Source organism: Panthera pardus, unplaced genomic scaffold (assembly GCF_024362965.1).
Source record: "Panthera pardus isolate Hobbes unplaced genomic scaffold, ASM2436296v1 HiC_scaffold_17, whole genome shotgun sequence".
NCBI lineage: Eukaryota > Metazoa > Chordata > Mammalia > Carnivora > Felidae > Panthera > Panthera pardus.
Genome location: NW_026526732.1, coordinates 144084794 through 144097492, shown reverse-complemented (window position 1 = coordinate 144097492; position 12699 = coordinate 144084794).

The window sequence follows — 12699 nt, the reverse complement described above, 5'->3', positions numbered from 1 at the left end:
CAGTCGGTTAAGTGTCCAACTTCAGCTCAGGTCATGATCTCACAGTCGGTGAGTTCGAGCCCCGCGTCGGGCTCTGTGCTGACAGCTCAGAGCCTGGAGCCTGCTGTGGATTCTGTGTATCCCTCTCTCTTTGCCCCTCCCCTGCTCATTCTCTGTCTCAAAAGAAAAAAAAAAAAAATTAAAAAAAAGTAAATGTTAAAAAAATTTAAAAAAAATAAAATAAATAAGTAAATAAACAAACAAACAAAATAAAAAATAAAGTTGGTGGTAGGAAACCTTTTAAGTTTCTTTCATGGCCCATTAATGGATATTGAACTGCAATTTCAAAAATAGTCATAAACATTTTCCCATGTCTTTGAAATCATCATTTGTGATAGCTGTATATATTGCCAGGTAAGTATATGCCATTCTTGTATCGGACAGTCTTCTATTAGACATTACTTCCAAATAAAGCCAAAGCAAACATCTTTGTATACATAGCTTTTTATGATAAATTCACACAAGTGGAATTTTGGGTCGAAGAGGATGATACCAGAATCAAAGCTCCTTACTTTCTGACTAGTTATCTCTCCACTGGAACCTGTGTTTGTGTGTGTGAGTGATAACCCCAACTCAATGTCTGGGGGGGGGGGGGAAGGAAAAATGTTTTCAGATCTGTGTTCTCTTCTTGATAGAGTCATTGAGTGATGGAGCTGGAAGGGACCTGAGATACCATCTCGCCTGGCTGCCTGACTGAGGCCCACAGAGGGAAAGTATAGTAAATCCTGTCTGAACAGGAGGCAGGCTGTTGAGCAGTTGTTTAGAGCAGTTCTCAACACCCAGCACAGGAAAAACTTACTCAAGAACATTGTCCATCAACTGTCAATCAACAGCATTTATTGTCAGAACACTCTTCACAGTATTGGTTCCAATCCCAGAAAAACCAGACTCTGTCTTCCCAATTATCACAGGCACAGGCACAGGGGAGGTGAGAAGAGGGGGGGAAAAACACTGTGTTCTTTTAGAAGTGGTTCCTTCTGCATTTGTTTGCACCAAGAAAAAGCCACAGAGATCTAAGTGGGCTTCGGTCCCTTGTCTCTGTCCCCAATTCCCCTGTGAAATGCTGGGCAAGCTATCATCCTTCTCCTGGAAGAGCCTCAGATTTCCCACGCCAAACCTTGCCCCATGGTTCTGATGATGGGACAAATACTTGAAATGGGGCTGGAATCAGAGTGTGTGTGAGTTGGGGTGTAAGGGAAGTGAGGGAGACTGCCCCGAACTCCAATCCCAGCTCTGCCACTTAGCAGTGGTGTGATTTGGGACGAGACACTTAAGTTCCCTAAGCCATGTTTTCTACGTCTGCAAAATGAGCTCGTGGAGCCGGGCTTGTAGGGTTGTTGTGAGAATTCTGAAGTGGTTGGTGCTGTGCTTTGTGAATGACCAGGAGAGATGCCTCTGGGGCCAGCTTTCCAGTATAGGTTTCACTTAGTAACTTCTGCCATTGGTATTTTTTGACATTGTTTTGGTATTGGTTGCAATCAGCTTTGACACTGTTGTAAAGTATCTGTTGTAAGGAGTTTGGGGCAAATACTTGGGTTGTTTCCTGCTGTCAAGGATGAGTGGTTCACTGCAAAAGGCAGCCCCCAACATGCACAAGGGTCTCTCTGTGATGCTCTCTCCACCTCTCTACTTGTCTTTCCTGCTGAGACCATCAGTCATGGGTTTCACGTGTCCAGACATATAGTCAGTGTGATCCCCGTGGTGCTGGGGAGGCTGAAAAGCCCCAGGTAAGCCCCCGACGTCCTTTCGTCCCCCTGGTACATATAAAGACCAGCTTTGATTCCCATGGGAGCTGTCTGCCAAGCCTATTGCAGCTTGGCCTGGCTTTGTGCTGGAAATTCTGCCCACACACAGATGGATTACTGTGGGCCAGTTGTCTGTCCATCTTTGTTCTCCAGAGGGCTGTGGTTCTGAACTATTTATGAGTTTTAGAGCGAAGTGTTTAAGGGAAATAGAGCACTGCATTGGCAGACAGGAGAACTGGTTCATTCCTGGCAAGGCCAGGTTCTCACTGCATGGCCGTGGGCAGGTAAAGCCTCCTCTTTGGTTTTCAATTTCCTCATCTGTGAAATGGGCATGGGGCGGGGGACTGGATAGCTTAGACACCTTAAGATTCTGTTTTAATGACCTTGTGATATGTCAAGTGCCTAGACATAAGGTGCCCTCCTTGACCGTAAAGGAGACATATAAAATAAGAACCAATCATTAACCTCAAGATAGCTTCGATCTAGTTAGAGAGACAGACTGACAACATGAAATAGTGAACGCCAGACATCATATAATTAAATGCCAGCTGTCTGGCATTAATGCATTAGAGCTCAGAAAAAAAAGAGAATGCTGTGGGCTTTGTCTAGGCTGTGGGTCCCAGGATGGACAAGGTTAAGTTAGGTGACGATGGAAGAGAGGACAGTGCAGGTGGGACCCCAAGGGCCTTCCCATGCCTACAGGGTCACCCTTTCAACTTTGCACAAAAGCGCTGTGTAGGCTAGCCACAGCCCTGGCTTATTCGTCACGGAGACCCTTGGGTCGATTCTTCTATCCCTTGTTCCATCCTGGGCTTGCCTGACCCGTGGGGCCCATACCTGGACCCCAACCCTCCTCTCCGCGCCCCCACTGCCTCGAGGGCACCTTCTCAGAGCAGGAGTGGGGGAGAGTGGAATCCTTCACTGTCAGAAGCATTTCAGGCAGGAAATGAAGAATTTCGTAGGTGGTTAAAAATACAGTGGAGGCTGATTTATGTTTGAATTTTGTTCCAGGACAGCAGATTACAGCCCAAGTTCTGAGGCAAAGGCAGCGGTGTCTTTATGGCCTGCTTGGATCAGTTTTATGTCTTGGTGATTTTTATTCGTTTCGGCTAAGCCAAGGTGCTCGAACTTTTCTGTCCTGTACTTCACTGGGGAACCGATGTAGCACTCCTTGCGCCCAATCTCATTTTACCATAAACAGAAAGCAAAAGAGACGAAAGGGATGTTTTTGCTCGCTATTTAATTGGCATCTGCTTTTTAGCTAAATTGAATCAAATCATAAATGATGAGTCTCCATGAGACCCTGAAGGAGATGTCACGTGACATCGCAAAAACAAAGGGACAGGGATCTAAATATTATTGAATATGCATATCCTTAATGTCTTGATATCCACAATATCCTCTTGATCAGATGCTAGTGCCAAGATAAGCTGTGTGACCTTCCCCGGCATGTTGTTAGGTTTTTGCCTTGATGGCTACTGTCTCTTTTGTAACTGATCACGCTTCCCACATTTTGGTTCATGAGGAAGCTCAGGTGTGAACTTGTTCAGGGATTTTGAGCATAGGTTTCAAAGGACTAGTGTTTTCCCTGGCTTTATTTTATTTTTCTACCCTTGTTTTCCCTTTGCTCTCTCACTCTATTTTTATCTCACTCTATTGTGTGCATCTTGGTAAACTACCTCAAATCCTGTTTTGGAACACAAAGAACATAAATAAATCAATAAATACATCCTGTGTTTGTAAATATGGCACTTTGTTCTTTCTAAAGCAATTTTCGCATCCATTGGCTCTGTGGATCCTCACACGCCCCCGTAAGGAAAGTTAGGTAGACGCTCAATCAGCCCCATTTTGCAGGCAAGGAAGCTGAGGTGCATCCATGAATGCAGTAACTTGCAGAAAAGGACAGACTCACCCTCTATATATCTAGACCACTGAACACCTTTAAAGAAAAAGACAGGAATATGAAACTAACAGCCCATTAAGTAACTTTCTATTAGAAGATGTCGATTGAGAAGGAGAAGGACTCCAACCAAGGTTGGAGTTGCCAGTTGGAGAGGACACAAACTGGGGTGACCGCTGGCTTCGGAAATCTCCTCCCTCCTCAGAGTCCATCTCTGTGTGGCCATCTCTATTGGCCCCTCCTTTCTGGTAATAGACCCACTCCCACTGCTCATATGGGTGGCATGTGACTCAAGTTGGGCAGCCAATCATAGAACTACATGCCCCTGACCATAGTGATTGGTTCAGACCAATCGCATGACCTGAGCTGGGCCAATGGAGTTCTTCACTGAGATTTTTAATCTCTAGCTGGGAAATGAAATTCCACCTCAGCTCTGCTTGTAGAGCTGTTGGGATGTGATCCTGGAACGGCTGGGAGCTATACTCTTCTCGAGAAGAAGCAGCTCATGTGAAATATGAGAGAAGGCCGGCAGCATGCAGAAAACAGCAGCTATGACAGACAGAGGATGCCCAGCAGCTGTTTGGAGCTCATGTTCCTCACCCTTGCCCCTCCCAGGATGGAGGCCAAGAAATCTCCTTTTTTGAGTAAGCTAGTTTGAGCTAAGTTTCTTTCACTTACAGCCTAGAGATTTCTTAATTCATATAACATTTAGACTTTTTTTTTTTCTTTTCTAAGGGAGTATACTCTGAAGTTCTGTTTCTCTGGGGTGCAAATTTTGGTTTCCTGGATCCCATGTCAGGAACCTCAATGTTTAGCTTCACCAAGGGGGCTTAGGCTCTGGGCAACAATAATAGTAATTACCACCACCTTGTCATGCACCTGTCTATAGCTGGGCCATCGACAAAGGCCGTAGAGCTTAGTGATTCAGAGTGGCTCCGAACATGGCTTTGTTGCTCATCAACTGTGTGAACTTGGGCAAGTCATTTAATGTCTGAGCCTCAGTTTCCTCATCTATAAAAAAATGAGGATAATAATAGTAGATACCTCATAAAATTCGTGTGAGGATTATATGAAATCATCCCTTTTAGCATACAATGATGCGCCTAGCACCTTATTAGCACGCCATAAATGTAGTTCAATTATTTTGGGTAATTTACGTGCAATATTCCTCAAGCGCTCCTATGAATGAGGCAGAACAAATATTCTCATATCTGTGTGGCTGATGAAGACTTTGATGTTCAGAGCGGTTAAGTGACCCACCTGGGTCATAGAATAACTGGAAGAGTCTGGATTCTAGACACTGGAGTCAAATCCAGGGGAAAAACGAAACAAAACAAAACAAAAAACGAAACCAGGGTCATCTCCTTGAGACCAAATGACACTGTGCTGTCTATTGTCAGGAAGCCAATTTCAGTTACAAAGGGCACTATCCCTCCAGGGGCAGAGTCCATTAGAGAAGCCAAATTCTGTCCAGGAGGCTGTGCTTGGTGAGGATAGAGGATTGACACTGGCAAGATGCCCAGAGAAAGGGCTGCTTCAATTGGCTTCCCTGGACACCTCCAGCTGGTGTCTGTCTACCCTCCTCTCCCTCTTCTTCCTCACTGTCAGCTCTCACAACCCCCACAGTTTGAAAATAAGCATTCCAGAAGGCAGACTATCAGAATCAGAAGGTAATACAGAGATGGCTGGATCCCATTCATTCATTCAACAAACATTTGTTAAACATCTACCATATGCCAAGCATAGCAAATAAAATGGTAAACAGACACAGATCCAAGCTCTTATTTTACAAATGAGAAAACTGAGTCCCGGGAAGGAAGATGGATTCCCTAAGGTCTACAATGAATTTGCAACTTTATTAGACACCTTCTAGAGATAATCTGCCTAGCTTACAACGATCCCCCTTTTCTGAGGTTTATGGGATCTTGCCTTCCTCATCACAGCTGTTTGGACCTGAGGAGAGCACCTGACTGAAGCTGGACCAATCAGATTTCATCACCTAAGAATCTGACCCTGGAACGAGATGATGGTCTTAAGCCTAGCAAGAAAGGCACAGAAAGAATGCATGGTCCGATCAATGCACCAGTTCTTGGTTCAACACTTGGGTATGCCACGAACACCACCCATCCCTTATTGTATTTCCTCTTCATTTTGGGAATTTTTGGAGTTGTTGTTGTTGTTTCTTCTTCCTTCTCGCAACAAAAATAACCTAAACTAAGACTGTGGCCAAGAGTGGATTAAACCCAAGTCTTCTGGCTCCCAGATCTGTGTTCTTTCCATCACGCTGACTGGCAGCAGAGATGCATTTTCAAGGATCCCTCAGAACTCTGGCTTTTGAATATGACCTTAGATATATCAAACAAAACCATGCCATCCAAAGGGGTCCTCAGCACTTCAGGGAAGGGATCTCTTGGGGGGGGGGGTGCCAAATTCCATGATCTCTAAAGCAATTGCCTTGGAGGTGCATGTGATGGTTTCCAACAGCAACAGAGAATGGAGATTAAAAGTTCAGGCTCCGAAGCCCGACTGCCTGAGTTCAAACCCATCAAGGTCCTCCACACCAGCTGTGTACCTCGGGCAAGTTGCTTTTCTCAGATTCCTCCTCTGATATTTACTCCCACAGGGTTGCTGTAAGCCTCCATACATGTAGAAAGTGCTTAGAACAGTGTGCAACAATAGTAAATGCTAGCTGTTTACTATTACCTGCTTTTTTTAGATCGCATTTCCCCGCAAAACATTCCCAGGCCCTTAGGGTTTAGCTTTCACTCACTTCTGTAGCTGCTGCTAGTCTCCTGAGATCCACCTTGGTCTGATCACATTTTCGGCATAAAAACCAGCAGCATTCAAAGCCCAAATCAGAGACCCACATGAAAAGCAATCAGTCTCTGACATTTTACACACCTTGATGTGTATTGTACCTGTGATGAGTCGGTTGTCTCAACTCGTACACTCAGGAACTGACCGGCTTGCTTAAAGTTTCTCATCAAACATTCATTCAATAATTATTTACTAAGTGCCTACTAAGTGCTGATCTCTATACTGGGGCTGGCAGACAGGTTGAAAGAGAAATACAATGCCATGTTACCAGCCCTGTAAGAGAGGCAAACGTAAGGAGCTAGGGATGTGTTGAGAATGTGGACCTAGTTCAGACTGGGGACTTAGGGGGGCACCTGGGTGGCTCAACCGGTTGAGCGTCCAACTTCAGCCCAGGTCGTGATCTCACGGTTTGTGAGTTCGCACCCCACATCAGGCTCACTGCTGTCAGCCTGTCAGCGCAGATCCCACTTCAGATCCTCTGTAACCCCTCTCTCTGCCCTTCCCCTGCTTGTGCTCTCCCAAGAAAGAAATAAATATTTTAAAAAAAAACAGACTGGGGAGCTAGGGAAGAAGGCTCAGAGGAAGGCAAAGGTGAGTAAGAGTTAGACAGACAATGCGATTTCACACCCATCAGATCAGCAGACATCTGACAAAACCAAGGGTTGACAAGAGTGTGGAGCCACGGAAGCTCTGAAACACTGCTGGTGGAATGTGAATTAGTACAATATTTTGGAAAACAAATCAGCATTAACCAGAAAAGTTGAAGATGGACTCGTGCACCAGCTGACATGTTACAAGCATGTGTCTTGTTGCAATAGCAAAGAACTGGAAACAACTTAAACGTCCCTTGTATTAGTCAGCTACTACCGCGATTTGGCAAAAAATGCTAAGTAACAAATAATCCTAAGAAAATCTCCCTGACTTATAACAACAAACATTTACTTCTTGCTCACAGGATTTCAGGTTAGCTGGGGTGATCCTGCTCAGGTTCGCATCTGCTCCGTGTATGTCTCATTTGGGGACTCAGGCAGAGGAGACAACAGTTTGCTGGGAATTTCCTCTCCTTGCAGCAAATGGCAAGACTGCAAGAGGCCAAGCGAAACCATGCAGGTACTTTCAAAACCTCTTTTTGTGTATCACGTTCTCTATTAATGTAATACGTCACATGATGCTAATGTAATATGTCACCGGTACACTGGTTGACATATTACAAGCATGTAATTCTGTCTTGGACCAGTGGATGGTCTTGCCATTTGCTGGGACAGGAAAGTTGGGCAGAGTGGCTGATTTAGGAAGAACAGTGATGAGTTCAATGGAGTGGTGACCCTGAGGGCTGGGCTCCAGGGTACAGCTGGAGGGGTCATAGATGGGATGGGAGGGCAGGTGGGTGGTTGAGGGAGCATGAAGGTCTCTGTGTTCTTTGTGCTCCAGAAGGGGAGCAGTGGGGACTGGGATGGGCATGGCAGACACTACCTATCACCTACTCTACAGGATCACTTCTCCCTCACTAAGAGAGCCCCAATCCTCTCCACCAGTCAGTGTGCCCAGGCCCAAGATGAATCATGATAGGTACAAACCAGTTATGACCATCCAGTCCCCTCTGCCAGTGATCGGCTTAGGAGTAGACATGTGACCCCATTCTGGTCAACGAAACCAAAGGTCTGCTGGGTTTTCTAGGAAACTGTTTCCTCCATGATAAGAGACATACGTGAGAAGAAAATCTTCCTGTCTTCTCACGGTACACATACAATTTTTCTCTGCCTGACCCTTTCATTTCTACTTGGGCAGCCGTTGGGAGGGCGTGCAAGGCTCGGAACTGCAGCAGCCATCTTGTCACCACGAGGAGACACATTAAGGGTGGCAGAATGAAAAAAACAGGAAGAGTCTGGGGCCTTGATGACATCTGTAGAACTGCTAAACTAGTGTTGGGACCTGCCCCTGCAGATACTTGTCCAGTACACAACATATACCCTCACGATTTGAGCCACTGACTGTTGGTTTTTCAAATGCATCCTAATTGCCAAATGCACCCTAATTGACACAGGGGATTTGACATTTTGAAATAACCGAAGTGTGGCTTGAAAGAAGGAAACCAAATGCAGTGTTAAGGTCTTGAGGCTCTTCCAATAGCCTCCACAACCCTTCACAGCTGGATTTCCCGCCCACTAACTCTGATGTCACCTCCTATTACTCTCACTTGCTCACTCTACCTCAGCCACATTGGCCTTTGCTGTTGCTCAGACATGCCAGGCCCACTCCCACCTCCACACTCCCCAGTGTCTTTGTACCTGCTGTTCACGCTGCTTGGAATACTCTCCCCCCAGATGCCTCCATGGCTTCCTCTCTCGCTCTCTTCAGGTCTTTACTCAGAAGCCACCTTCTGGATGAGATACTCTCTAGCTACTTTCTTTAAGTTGATGCCCCCTCCCCAAGTCCCCTTATTCTCCTTCCTGTTCTTCCATAGCACCTCCTCTATATTTTGCTCATTTATTTTGTTCATTGTCTCTCTCCCTGAGGACCTGGCTCCATTTCATTCACTGATGTATCCCCCAGGGCCTAGAATAGTGAACATAAGTAGTAGATGTTCAATAAATATTGGTTGAATGAATAAATGTGGGAATGAATGAATGAATGAATGAATTTGCAGGGGCTCCAGGACGAATAAGAAGGAATCATTTTCTCTTGCAGACCTCAGCAATCTGGAGAATAAAGGCAGATGGCTGGACTAATTCAGGGATGGGCTTTGCTCAGAGGGAGTAGCAGAAAGACAGCAAGAGGGACAAAGGTTTGGAGGGGCTTCTCTGGGGTAGGGTCTCTACATCTGAGGTTATCAAGACACACGGTGTGGTGTTTGACAGCATGGACTGTCCCAGGACCTGTATGTGGCCCTTCCTACCAGCCCGCCCCAGCACAGAGCCCCCTGCCCTGCCTCCCTCCTGGGTGATGTTCCTGTTCCAGTCTCCTGCTTCTACTTCGGTGGCTCCCCTCACCTGGAATTCTTTTTTATTTTTATTTGAGAGAGAGAGAGAGGAGAGCAAGCGAGAGCACAGGGGAGGGGTAGAGGGAAAGGGAGAGAGAATCTTTTTTTTTTAATTTTTTTTGATCTTTATTTTTGAGAGAGAGACAGAGTGTGAGTGGAAGAGGAGCAGAGAAAGAGGGAGACACAGAATCCGAAGCAGGCTCCAGGCCCTGAGCTGTCAGCACAGAGCCTGATGCGGGGCTCGAACTCACGAGCCGTGAGATCATGACCTGAGCCGAAGTCGGATGCTCAACCGACTGAGCCACCCAGGCACTCCGAGAGGGAGAGAGAATCTTAAACAGTCTTCATGCCTGACTGGAGCTCCATCCCATGACCCTGGGGTCACAACCTGAGCTGAAATCAAGAGTCTGTCGCTCAACTAACTGAGCCACCCAGGTGCCCCTCCCCTGGAATTCTGACTCTAGCTATGCTTAGCCACACTGCCTGCCTCCTCTGGGGCAATTTCCCCTTGCCAGAATTGCCAAATGCGCCCCAAATTGTGTCCCCTACCCCCAAAGTTCCCACATTTTATGTCTGTGTTTGACCTCCAGCCCAGCTGCCAGCCCCCATCCTCTCCCCTGCTCCAAGGCAGCCTGCAGGGCAGGGGGGCCCATGAAGACACTCAGCAAACCCATAGGGGGCGGGGGAAAGGTCCTGTTATTTCAACAAGACACATTTAGAGACGAGTATTCCTTTTGGGTCTTCCATAAAATGGCACTTGCCCACCATCCCCCGTTTCTTCTGGTGAGGAACATATGCTTCCACACGTGTTGTCGCATTTACTCCTCCAAGAACCCGGGGAAGAGGGTGCTATGATTGCCACTTTCCAGATGAGGACACTGCGGCCCAGAGAAATGCAGGAACCTGCCCGGAGCTACACAGTCAGAAAGATGCAAGCCGGGTCTGAGGGGGTCCGAGTTTTCCCAGGGGTGAGGGCGAGAGAACTCGTTTCCACCTTCTCTGCCAGCCACCTCTCCCCTTCTCCCTCCCCTCCCCTCTCCTTCTCAGCCATAAACACCAGAACCCCTGCTCCAGGGAAAGGGAGAATCAGTTCCCTGTGCTTGCGGTGAACAAAGGCTCAGGAGGAGCTGTTCCTAAATGGTTTGCTGGAGGCACCAGCGTTTTTATCTATGGCCTCCCCTCTCCCTCACCTCCCCTCGTTGAGGCTGTGAGGACTCAGAGAGATTCTGTCCTTGCTGGGTGCCGGCTCAGGCTAGGAGTTAGCCAGATTACAGCTTAGCTGCCTCCACCCGCCTGCCTGGAAGGCTCAGATTTCTTCCTCCAACCTTCGGCTTGCCTGGATCCTCCCACTCACTCCTCCAGCCTCTGCTTGGGGTGAGAGTCCCTCCCGCTGGTACCTGGAGGGCTGTGTGGAGCTGGGCTGTGGCCACGCTGAGCGCCTGGGGGGCCGGGGGCCCCGAGGGCAGCGGCAAGGCCTTTCGGGAACAGAGGTCGTTTCTGGTGCTGGACAGGAAACCTTCTCCTTGTCCCTCCAGATCCACATCCCACCTTCCCACATCCTGCGGCCTCCTGGCCGCCTCCGAGGGCTCCCCTGACCTCTGGCTTCCTGCTGTGTTTGGAGGAAGGGAAGGGAGTGAGGACGGGAACTTTATTATCCAGTTCCCTCCTGATGAGGTCATCGCGGGCTGGCTGTGCCCTCCACCCACCCTTACGCACTGTCAGGCGGCCCCCTCCACATTGCTACTCTCTCAGGGGCTCCCCACTTTCTTCAGCCCTAGGGTGCTGGGCTACCCCTTGCGGGCTTCCCTAAACCCTGTCTGTACCTCTGTAAGCAAACCATTAAACTCCCCTCACGGACAGGAAATGGGGACCGAGAGGCAGTGGGGTGAGCAGGAGGCATGGCCACCCCAGCCCCCACTGTCCCGTCTTCTGGATGAGGAGCCGCTGGCAAGCCACGTGTGGGAGTTCAGTCAGGTCCATCTCTAAAGCAGACCAAACACCTGCTGCTTCCAAGTTTGGAGGGGAAACAAACGCTGGAGACTGCTGTCTTCCCCTCTCCCCTTTGGAAGAGCCAGGCCGCCCCGATGGGTCCAGATTTCTGGGTAACAGAGCACGGAGTTAACAGCGATCTCCAAATGTTTGGATCACATACTCCTGTGGGTGAAACATTTTTGAGGATGTGCCTGTGTATCAGCCAGGGTCCCGGCGGGGAAACAGATGTCCTATTTAAATGAGGGTAATCCAAGAGAGTTTATATACAAAGGATTCTTTGTAAAGATGTACGTGTATGGGCGCCTGGGCGGCTCAGTCGGTTGAGCGTCTGACTTCGGCTCAAGTCACGATTTCGTGGTTCATGAGTTCAAGCCCTGTGTCGGAGTCTGCACCCACAGTGGGGAGCCTGCTTGGAATTCTCTCTCTCTCTCCCTCTCTCTCTGTCCCTCCCCCGCTCTCTCTCTCTCTCTCTCAAAATAAATAAACTTAAAAAAAAGAGATGTGGGTGTACAGGAACCACAAGGGACTGTGCAGGAAGCAGAGAAAAGACCACCCCTCTGTCCACAGGGAAGAGAAGGGAATGATTATAGAAATTTGGAGGGAGAGAGTCAACCTGTGAGGAGCTTTCTAGTAAGGGACACAGCGGTCTGAGGTGGCTCTGCAGGGGGGGGAGGCACGAGAATAAATTCCTTCCCTGGACTGTCCTCCAACAAACCCTCCTATTAACCAAATCTTACCCGAAACGCCAGGGCAGGGAGCCTCGGGGCAGGGTGGAGGAGGGCCAAGGGGGGAGATATTCAGCTCATATCCCCAGCAAATATGTGTTTATCTATTAATAATTCTAAACACACACAACTGTGTTAATGTATTATATGTATTATAAAGTACACACAAAAAGCCAAATTGAAAAGGATAAGGTAAAATAGAAGTGGCACCCCAATAGATTATTTCATGCCTCCTTGGGATGTGGGCTCCCTGCTTTGATGCAGACTGCTTTGTAAAGGCCAATGTCCCTGTAGGAACATTCTGGGGTGACGGAAATATCATCTTGACCTGCATCGTGATTACAGGAGTGTACACGTGTGTAAAAACTGACCGAGCTGTGCACTTAAGAGTAGTGCATTCGACTGTACCTAAATCTCTCTCTCTCTCACACACACACACACACACACACACACACACACATCAGAGCTCAGTGGTTTCCTACCTGGCTTCCATGGCTCATC